Source organism: Mandrillus leucophaeus, unplaced genomic scaffold (assembly GCF_000951045.1).
Source record: "Mandrillus leucophaeus isolate KB7577 unplaced genomic scaffold, Mleu.le_1.0 Scaffold76, whole genome shotgun sequence".
Classification (NCBI taxonomy): Eukaryota; Metazoa; Chordata; class Mammalia; order Primates; family Cercopithecidae; genus Mandrillus; species Mandrillus leucophaeus.
Window position 1 is genome coordinate 2,006,474 of NW_012108252.1, and position 11,525 is coordinate 2,017,998.

Consider the following 11,525-nt stretch of genomic DNA (forward strand, 5'->3'; position numbering starts at 1 on the left):
AGAGAGAAAGATTACAAAGTATTGGCAAACATTCGTTGATGACATAGGCCAGGTAGTCCCATGATCTGCCCACTGTGAACGGAAAAACCAGGAAAGTTGATGGTGTAATTTGAAGGCCTAAAAGCTTTAGAGAAGATGGTATAAATTCCCATCTGAGTTTGAAGGCCTGAGACAGGATCACCAAGGCAGGGAGAAGACTGATGCTCCAGTTCAAGCAGACAGGCAGAGAGGACAAATCCTCTCTTCCTTTATATTTTTGTTCTATTCAGATCCTTAATGAATGGGATGATTCCAAGCCACACTGGAGAGGGCAATCCACTTCACTCAGTCCACCAATTCAAATGCTAACCTCTGGTAGAAACTGCCTCACAGCAGATACACTCAGAAATATTGCTCGGGCAGACATCTGTGCATCCCATGGTCCAGTCAAGTTGACACAGACATTAACCTATCACAGTTTCTGTGCAGTCTGCAGAAGAAAGGAAGCCCCTTGATGTTTTCTTTGTTTCTTCTATTATTATTCTCTTGGTGACTTCTTGTAACAGTTTCCTTTTATTTGTTTGTGGGCTTTATACATAACCAATTTTCATAAGTCCCCACTGTTTTTTAATATTGAACCATTAGGAATAGGACTTACAATTGTCTGGACTGTGCCACAAGGTCTGAATCAAGGCTGGAGATACATTGGGAGGAAATCTGTCATTATCTACCTCAGTTTTTTCTTTGGTTTGTGTCTTCTCTCTTTGTACTTTCGGACATAGGCTCAGTTAGTTGCTCATAATATAAGGATAATTGCAATGAAAGCAATTTGCCAGTGCCATTCACTCACACATCCAGTCATGTCACCAAGTGCTGCCAATTTTCCTTCATAAATATTTTCCATATCTGCTTCATCTTCTCTAACCGCCCTGCCACTGAGTTGGGCCAAGCTTTCCACCTCTCTCTTCTGAAAGATTTGCCACAGCCTCATTGTGTTCAACCAGCCTCTCCACTTCCCTACCTCTGATCTATCCTCTATCCAACCATCAGAACGAGTTTGCTAAAACTCAACTCTCAATTGCTTAATTGTCTTTACTTGTCTTCTACTAGTCTTCAACAAAAAGAACTGGTCTGTCTGAGAATAACACTGTTTGCATTGGATGAGGGTCTACCCTAATAACTTCATTTTAAATTGATAGCCTCTGTGAGGACCCTACCTTCAAATAAGGTCACATTCTGAGGTACTGGGGATTAGAAGTCCACCATATGAATGTTGCAGGGGCACGGTTTAACTCATAACATCACCCATCCAGCTTCTTTCAGACCTCCTTGTTTTTATACACATTGGTTCATTCGCTTGAGATTCTTTTCCTCCCAGCTCCTAAGCGCCACAGGTAGATTTGAATAATTAAAATCTTCTATTTTCTCTTCATCTTGTTCATCATTTTCTTGTATTCCTCTTCTATTATAACCTTTCTTTCAATGAATAATATCTATTGGTTTCCATGTCTGTCTCTCTACCTATCCTTTAGGGCAAAGATCCCCTAATTTGCCATTTTGTTCCTAGTGCCTAACAGTTTTTGGCATAGTGTGGATAATTAGATGTGTTAGAATAAATAAATTAGAATGGATGAGACACAGAAATTGACACATAAAGTGAGCCCCACAAAAAGCTCAAAAGTTATCCAAATGAAGAAAACGAGGAAGAGCTTTCCAGGACTGTCCAGAGAAGTGACATAATATGATGTGTTTATTGAATTATTAGTATATAAATTAGTGAGTTAGAAATTATAGGAAGTATGACTAGAAATGTAGGCAGAGACATATTATAAATGGCCTTGTGAGCCAAGGAGTGTGGTCAGTATCTTATACTCATTCATTCATTTTATACACACACACACACACACACACACACACACATTTACTGACTTCCTAGCACATCATGTTAAATCATTGAAAAGTCCCAAGAAAGGAAATGACATGGCCACATTTGTTTATTAGAATATTGTTAGTTTTGGTAGCAAAGTAAAGACAGATTGAAGAGAGTCAAGACTGGAAACGGGGGCCATTGAAGAAGTTGTTGTCCTGGCCCAGGCCTGAGATGATAAATAAACCAGCACAGATATTACAGAGATTGAGAGGAGGGGGGTGAATCACAGTAATACTTCAGAAATAAAAGCAAATAAATGCGATGGCTGATTAAACAAGAGACATAAGAGAAGTTAAGGAGGAAAAGATGAATCCCATGTTTGGCTGGGTGATTGGTTGGATGATAGAGCCATCCCTGGAAACTTCAAAGATAGAAGAGAATCCAGTTGGAAATCATTGAGAGGTGGGATAGAGTAGAAGATAAAATACAGAGGAAGATAAAAGTTGAGTTGAGTTGTAAGTGTTCAAGAAATATCCCATGGGAGATAGCAGGTAGATGGCCATCTTTACCAGTCTGAAACTTGAGAGAGGTTTTGGCTGGAGATGTGGATACTATAGTCATCTATATAGAGAATATAACTGAAGTCACAGTAATAGATCCGTGTTCCAGAGAAAATGGATATAGTGAGAGGAAGTCGGGACTAATGATAAAACTCTAGGCTTAGTAGCAGTAATCCACTAGCTTTGGCTTTGTCCTATGTCTTAGTAACCCACATATTTGGAAGACTACAGACTTTCTAGGTTCATATTGAATATTATCATCTAGGAATACATTAGTTTATGAAAACAAATACAATCAAATCCATGACTTTGAAGAGTGATTAAAAAAAAAAAAAAACACCTTTGGTGATCTCATTTTATTTTGTTCATTTATTTTGCTGATTTTATTTTTTTTATTTGGAGTAATGCAATGTATTAAAAATATAGTTATTATTCATAAACCAAATCTCCCCAAGGAGCTCATTCAAAGTTATAATTGCAATAATTAAGTTAGATAAAACAGGTAAAGCTTATCCACCCTCTCTTTTCACCTCCATGAAAGAAAACATAAAAGTACATGGGAGTAAAAAAATCTTTACCTGGAAGAGACCCTATTCAATCATCACACAAAATGGGAGGACTGGAATCCTCCACTTTGAGGCATGAAAACCTAGCTATCAATAATGGGCATGTCACAATTGATCTTTACTAGTAGAGTCAGCCATTTGCAGATTCTATTCTGTCAAGCTACATAACCATGTTCCCTCCCCTCAGCACCTTGGTTTCTTTCCACTGTCCCAGTGCAGCCATCCAGCCCAGAACACAAGAAAAGAGCTGATAAGCCTACTTTTCCTCAACAAACACCTGTGGTAAGCGAAGGCTGTGTCTACTTCTTGACTGTTATATTAATATTTGTGTATTCTTAAATAGTCTCTCCAAATTCTCAAATTTCTTCATCTGTAAAATGGAATTTGTACTGATTTTTCTACCTAATATTCTTGCATTACAAACTACCTTTGGGTTTGACTGTTTTCCTTCTAGTAAAATCATTGGTAGGATTTTTTCTGGCAGGTTAAGCCTTTCTAATTCCTTGGTTGTGATATCACAATACCCTTGACCTAAAAACCCCACTTCTCCACATTATATTGAGAAAATAATCCAAAAGAAAGAGTAAATTTTGTGCCATAGACATTCTTTGAAGTATTATCTATCATAGAAGATGATATCTCACAACAGGAGATTAATTAAGTAAATATTCACTTAATAGAATTGTATGCAGCTCTTAAAATGGCATATTTATGAAGAAAGAACTAAAAGGGGAAAAGATAAAGGTGATAGCCACTTATATTTCTATAATAATCATAGCTATATAGAAATGATTTAGTCATTTAGGCAAGGACTTTAAGAGGACATTCATAAATGAATTTTTAAAAGTCAAATTCTAATAATCTTGTGGTCATCCCTGCTATTACCATTTAACAGAAGAGAAAACTGGACTCAGGAATTGCCCAAGACCGGTTTTAATATGTTGAAGTAGCAATATTGTGAGTGAATTGTCTTTTTTTCATTGTGTCTTCCATTAATGATGTTGGATGATTTTATGCAATTTTTGTTTTAATATTTGCTAGAAAGAAGACTGGGATAATGAGTTCCATCTTGCAATAAGTAAACAGCGTGTTCATTTTTAATTCTGCAATTAGAAGTATAAACTTTAGAACTGGGCAGTCTCCGTATTCCATTGCTATTGTGGAAAATGCCTTGCAATCATTTTGGAAATGAGTTCCTCCCACTCTCCATGTCCTGGGTGCTCAAATGGAAAGGTCTCTTCACCCCCCTCCTTTGTCTTTTCCCATAATCACTTATGACAGTGGCTGAGAATCTCTGTTGATCATTAATTGGATAAAAGAAATAGGCTTGAGCCATCTCTTTGACTGAAATTGTACCATTGTTGTGAGCCCTGTGGCTCTCTCGCTGTCTCTAGCTTGGCTCCAGCCCCTTTAAGACTGCTCATGCAAGCTAGCTCAGCACATCACTGAGAGAAAACTTGAAGACTCACTTAAATGATTGACCTATTTCTGGGCTCTCTGTTGTTGCAAATTACAAGAATATACTGTGTGCATTTTCAGGTAATTTGATACTATTACCTTAAAACTCACTGGTTCCGCCTCCCCCTTCCCTCCTCTGTTCAGATGGAATATCTGACCTTTTCCCTTGGCAGGCTGCTTCTCTTTTCCAGGTAACTGATGATGATTTTATACCCTGGATGATAATCAATATGTAGAAGCTGTCTTTATTGATTTGGATAAAACCACCAATTATGGCTATTTTGAGCAGAGCTCAATGGGATTAGATGTGATTACATGGCAATGGGGTGTGAGCCCATCAGCAACTCAGGGGCTGCTGTGAGGCTATTTAATTGTTACAGATGAAATACAAATGGGTGCTATAACCACTTCCCACTCAGAAGACATACCTGCACCTTTCACAGGGCAGAACCTCCAGGCTGGACCACCTGGCCATGCACTTAGGACTCCATGAGTCTGGTTCACAGACAGCGCAGATAAAATGGCTCAAGGAGAAGCAATGGACTTCATGAATCCTGTTTACTCCACTCTTGGCTGTGTCATTTATCCAGAAATCAGAGGCAGCAACATTTCCAAAAATATATGGATTTCAGGCAGATCAGTAAGAATGTCAGGCAGCAGGAAGAGAAAACACAGCAGGCTTTAGCTCAGGCAGTATCCTTAGCTTGGAATGTTGGAGTGTCCTTCCCAGAATCCCCATCCTGATAGTCCCAGATTCTCTGCTGCCTCCTCTGAAAACTTTCCTTGTCATCTCTTCTGGAAGATGATTCTATATCCTAGCGATTAAGAACATAAGTTTTGAAGTTCCCCTGTCACTTCTTAGCTAAGTAACTTTACACAAGTTACCAAATTTTTCTATGAACAATTTGTACAATACGGACAATGTTGAAATACTTAAAACTATACTTGGCCCTCATCTCCAGCCTTCCATTTGCAATGAAAAAAAATTGGAGTCAGAGATTCCAGTGCACGTCTCTGCTCTCTATACTTCTCAGCTATGTAGCTATGCCTACACTTCCTCATCTGCAGTAGTTACATGATTTAGCATGTGCAATGGCCTCAGCCTACAGAAGGTGCGCTCTCTCCCTGATTATTATTTTTCTCCTCTCAATCAGTTACTGAGTGGATTGTCTGGATCTTAGACATCTAGGACCACACGTTTCCTCCAGTCACTGAGGGCTTGGTAGCACAATATGATCATAATAATAACAACGACACAGTCTTATTCCATTCATTGATTCATTTATCCATCCATTCATTCAAGAAGTGTTTATTGAGCATTTATTAAAGGAGGGACTGTTATGAACACTGGGGTATATGGTGCTGAGCAAAACAAACGAGGTGTCTGAAACAATGGCGCCTACATACCAGTGAAAGGGGAAAGATAGTAAACGTATGGAAACAAACAAATGGAACTTGATAATTTAAGTGCTGTGGAAATATAAATCAGGGTTATGTGACCAAGAGTGACTGGGACATGAGCATTGGGAAAAGGCTGTGAATTTGATTAGACAGTGCCTCTCTAAAGGAATGACATCAAAACTATGACCTGGAGGCCACAAAAGATCCTTTCAGGTGAAGTTCTGGGAAGAGTTGCAACAAGGTCATGAGGCGGAAACAGAGTAGTATGTTCAAGGAATATCAAAGGCAATCTGGACAGTCCACAGCAAGCAAAAACGCAGGTGCTCCCGCCCCACTGAAGTCATTAGTTCCTACTTATTTCAGGATTCCTGCACTGACTCAGGAACAATCATGACTGAACTCCTGGCTCCCTCGTGGTGACTCTCCAGAGTCACACTGAATGTGGGGCCTGGGCTTTTTATTCCTGCAGTTCCTGTTATGCTATTTGATATTGTCAGTGTTGACAGAGGTCTAGCGGCTGCCCTGTTCTCCTTCATAATCACCACACTAGAGCAAGGATAGAAATGCGTGTTTCGGAAACAGAATATTTCTCCTTGTGTGTATTGTACTCAAGACTTAGACCACAGAGCAGACTTGTGATTAGTTTCCTTGCCAACCTTAATGGAGTAGAATCTATTTATACGATCTTGTCTTCAGGTCATTCAGACTACCCTAGAAATGCATCCTAGAACCCTTTCACTAATGTGGGAGTTCAACACATTTAAAAAGTATGGAATCATGCTCTATTCCACATAACTCTTCTCTTTTCTAGTATACTTAGTGGATAGGAGCCCAGGCGTGGAGTCAGATGGACCTGGGTTCAAGCCCCTTTTCCACTGATTGAGTGAACCTGAGCGAGGGAAATAATCTCCCTGTGCCTCATCTTCCTCTTCTGTAAAATAGGCAGAGTAATCATAACTGCATCATAGTTTATAAAACACCAGTACAGGACCTATCATATAAAAAGACACAATAGTTGTTCTTCAGTGTTGTTACTTTTGGACCAAGATGTGCACGTTGACCTTCTTCTTGTTCTTCTTCTTTTTTTTTTTTTTTTTTTTTTTTTGAGGTGGAGTACAGTGGCGCAATCTCGGCTCACTGCAACCGCCGCCTCCAGGGTTCAAGTGATTCTCCTGCCTCAGCCTCCGAAGTAGCTGAAATTACAGGCACCCACCCCCACACCTGGCTAATTTTTGTATTTTTAGTAGAGACGGGGTTTCACCATGTTGGCCAGGCTGGTCTCAAACTGCTGACCTCAGATGATCCACCCACCTCAGCCTCCCAAAATGCTGGGATTACAGGTGTGAGCCACCGCACCCGGCCCTGACTTTATTCTTTTAAGAAGAGTTCCTTCCCACTTCCTGTGACACTAAGATGTGATTTTTATTCTCCATGGTTTGGACAAAATGAGACACACCCATCAACTGGTTTGTTGAGTTACTGATTTCTTAATTACTGAGTAACTGATCCCTCCAAAGAGGATCCCCAGACCCTCATATAAGTAAAACTCTTCTCAGCAGTGCCTGGATTTATAGGCGATAACACAGCTGAGTTCCTTTTTTGGAGTTCCTTAAAACTGCAAAAAACAAAGCAAAACTCAGAGCTCAGACTATACTAGCTACTGTGATTTATGCAGACACCTGGACATGCATTAAATTCACGGTGTCAGAAAACAAGCATGGAAAACCCACTGAAGCACCAATCCATTTTTTCCCCTCTTGCTTTTCATGTGCTTTTGAGTAACCAAAGAACATTCTTGTTTAAAGTAAAAAAAAAAAAAAAAAAAAATACTAGTATAGTTTGCTTTTGGAGAGAGCTCCTTATAAAAGCTGCAGGCTTTGGGGGGGCTGAAAAACAGAACAATTGGAAACTCCAAGTGTGACTTCCGGCCCTGTCATTTAAGACTGAATTCTTCTCTCTGAGACACAGTAATGGTTACCATTTCATAATTTAGACTCCCGCCATGCACGTAAGTCCTATTCACAGGAAGAGCAGCTCACTCAGCCTGCAGTAAAGGTAGAATATGCAATAGTTCTGTGGTGTTGCTGGAACAGGGCTGACAAGAGAGAATTTTCCTGCTAATCCTCTATCCATTCTGACACCAGCCTGGCATTTGGGAAGTGGAAGGGAGATAAAGATTAGGACTACGCAGGGTGAGCAGAGACATGTAGCAGCCTATATGCAAGTGTCGCTTCTCAAATACAAAACTGAGAAATAGATCACATTTTACACTGAAATTTTGCACTGCTTCTGAGCATCTTGCCAAGAGCTATTCGGAAGACAGCAAATATTTTAGGATTAAGGGTCTCCAAATCTGAGCAGAACAGGCCCAGCCGTGGAGTAGGTCAGCACTTCTGAGGCAGTTGCTTTCACTTTTTGTGGCCATGTTTGTATCCATGTCATGACTGAGTCAGGAAACCCGCCTGTTCTGTTTTGTTTTGTTTTACCAGTTTTGGTTGTTTGACCATCAGATTATACAATCGCTGAGACTCAACATGCTACAACTCAACTTGGCTGCAAAGATAGCAAAACATAGCATTTTTAAAAATCTGCCAGTCTTTAGAGAGTTGAATTGCATAATGTCTGTAGCTTACCAAGTGTTTTTCCATCTTCAGTCTGATACAACCAAACTGAATAGTCTTCACAAGGTGATGTTTATGGTTGCTAAGACAGAAGACAGTTCCCACCCTAAGCCCTGTTCCCTCTTCCCTCTGCTTGCTCCCTGGGTGACTTCCTTCTTTCCTTTAATTAGTCATTCATTTGGTCTAAACTTCATTTTAACAAATGAATTCATTGCAATATGCATGTGGTTGCAGCCACCACCTGATGCTGATGGCAGCCTGCTCCCTCTTCTTATCCACAAGTGAGTACTGCTGTCTGCTGCACACACATTTCCACCTGGCTGCCTCATGAACACTTCTGGTCATTCTCCCCAGTCCCAAACTCTGCGTTCCTCACACTTAAATGCAAAGCTTAACTCATTCTCTTTCCTCCTCCTTCTTCCGAATTTCTAACTGATGGAAAGCTATCAGCACATTTTGCCCAAGCCAGAAACCTAGGTATAACTATTGATCCAGCTCCCTCACCAATCTTATACAATTGATTAATAAAACTTGCCCACGCTGCCTGTTAATATCCCTGAATTCTGTGCCTTTTCCTGTTGTCACTGTAGCTTAAGCCAATATCTTTTCTTACTGGGATCAATGCATCAGCCTCCCTTCATTTCTCCCCACCTCTATTCTTGTCCAATTTCAATAGACTCTATGCAAGTAAGAGTCATCTTTCTGAAATACTTATTTGACTATGTCACTCACTACTAAAATCTTTCAGTGGCTCTCCATGGCCCTCAGTCCAACCTCCTTTGTTTGGCTTAAAAGTTTTCCATACCTTAACCCTTTCCAAGCCCTGTTTTCTACTGCCATCTGCCTTCTCCTACCCTCCAACTCTCCCCCAGTCTCTCTACCCGCCTCCCCAGCCTCCTTTCTCTCTCTCACCTCCCTGCATAAATGTATGGAGCCCTTGCTTCTTAAACAGCACTCCTTCTCTTCTGTGCCTGTTTTTTTTTTTCCTTTTACTCCTAAGTTAGCTAGTGGAACATCCTCCAGGAAGAATTCTCTCGTCACCCTCCTCCCTCATTAAACTGTGACCTCCTTAAAGATAGGGCCCATGTCTTCTTCACTTCTGAAAGTCAGTTTCTAGCAGAGAGCCTCCCACATGGTGCTTCATAAAAACTCAAAGGTTGAATGAGAATTTCCATCTCAATGTATGACTGAGAGTCTAAATGCAGTTCTCAGCCCAACATGTTACCCAGAAGGCCTCAGTGACCTCTCATGAAGAGTGACTCCCTGTGTCCTCTTGGGTTTTCCCTGCATCCTGAAGTGAGCACACAATTAAATGGCCATCACTTACAGTTAAAAGCCAAGCAAACCTTCCACACCTTTCTGGAAATTCACAGTAGCACTGTTATCATTTTGCAGATGAGAAAATTGAGGCAAGGGAACAGGTGGCTGAAAATACCCTCATAGCCTTGAGAAAGTCCATCTCGATGCTATCCAGTGAAACTTAATGGCAACCCAGGAGCCAGGCAGCCTGCTTTATTTTGGAAATGAAAATGTCAGTATAGTATAGTTGATGAGAGTTTGAAGAGAAAAGATGCAGCAAAGTAGAACGCTAACACCAATTCCAAACAATTATCAAGAATCATACTAAAGTTACCACGAATCAAAATATCTCATATTTATCTCATTTATTTCTCACAATAATCTTTTTATTCGTGTTTTTTATAGGAAGAAATTAAAGCTCGAGAAGTTCAATACCTTGCCCAAAATCACACACACACTAGTGAACAGCATAGTCAACATTTGAACCAACCAGTCTGCCTAATTTCAAAGTCTACGTTCTTGGATGTGAGGGAGATCTGGCTGTGACATCTGCCACCCATTGATCACCAGGTTTGATCCAGCTGATCTGACTGGCTAGGCAGGTGTCCCCTTCCTCCCTCAACACTCCATGTGTATCCCTCCCAAAGCTGCATGCTCAGTTGAAGAGGGCGACCATCCCCAATAGAGAAGGGCCAGTCTTCCAGTAAAGGGTATATGAGTAGCTGTGCTCCCCTGCTAGAACCTCCAAATGAGCTTTCAAAGTCTACATTCTTCATCATCAAGTGATATTGCCTCTCTAAAGAGAAAATTGAAAAATTCAGGAAGACTGCTCCTTATGTGTGACCAGGGCTATATATAGCAGACATTCCTAAACTATCTCTTGAATGAAAATGAGTGAGTGAAAAATTTGTCTAGAATCTTCTGCTGGTTTATTTTCAGATTTCTTCTGTTTACAGAACAGACTCCCCAGGGGTCCTCAGGCCAATTCAGACAGTATCTCTTGAGATTTTTTTTTTTTTTTTCACGGAGTTTCACTCTTGTCACCCAGGCTGGAGTGCAATGGCACAATCTGGGCTCACTGCAAACTCCACCTCCTGGGTTCAAGCGATTCTACTACCTCAGCCTCCCAAGTAGCTGGAATTACAGGCACCTGCCACCATGCCCAGCTAATTTTTTCAGAATTTTTAGTAGACACTAAAAATTCTATGGGTTTTGCTATGTTGGCCAGGCTTGTCTCGATCTTCTGACCTCAGTTGATCCATGTGCCTTGGCCTACCAAAATGCTGGGATTATAGGCATGAGCCATTGTGCCTGGCAGAGATTTTTTTAAAGAGAAAAATCTAACCTTGACCATATTAGACATGAACAAGATGCAAACATCTTGAGTAGCATTGTCCAACAGAGCTTTCTGTGACTAAGGAAATGTTCTAGAACTGCATTGTACTATCTAGAGGTAGCCACCTATGGCTGTCCAGTACATGACATGTGGCTCGTGTGACTGAGAAACCAAATTTTAATTTAATTTTAATTAATATTAATTGAAATAGTCATATGTTGCCATTAGATGGCAAAGACATTTCATTCAAGTTATTTATTGAGCACCGAGCTAGAGGATGTCAAATACTGAACTAGCTGATAAGTGAGGTGAAAACTAAAACAATTCCTTGTCCTCATGGAGCTATAGTCTCATGAAGCTAGATATTAAATAATTATACCAATAAAAATACAATTGCAGCAATAATGATTGTTATGAATGAAGGTTATAGAGTCT

General features: G+C 40.3%; 1 long non-coding RNA gene across 1 annotated transcript in view; it reads left to right on the top strand.

Moving 5' to 3' along the window:
* The window catches only part of LOC105529265, a 15,227-nt gene extending 5,127 nt beyond the window's left edge, over positions 1–10,100 (top strand). The window contains exons 2-3 of the long non-coding RNA XR_001004485.1: positions 3,190–3,257; positions 9,851–10,100. This is a non-coding gene — a long non-coding RNA (uncharacterized LOC105529265). The remainder of the gene's footprint in view (positions 1–3,189; positions 3,258–9,850) is intronic.
* The last annotated feature ends 1,425 nt before the right edge of the window (positions 10,101–11,525 follow it).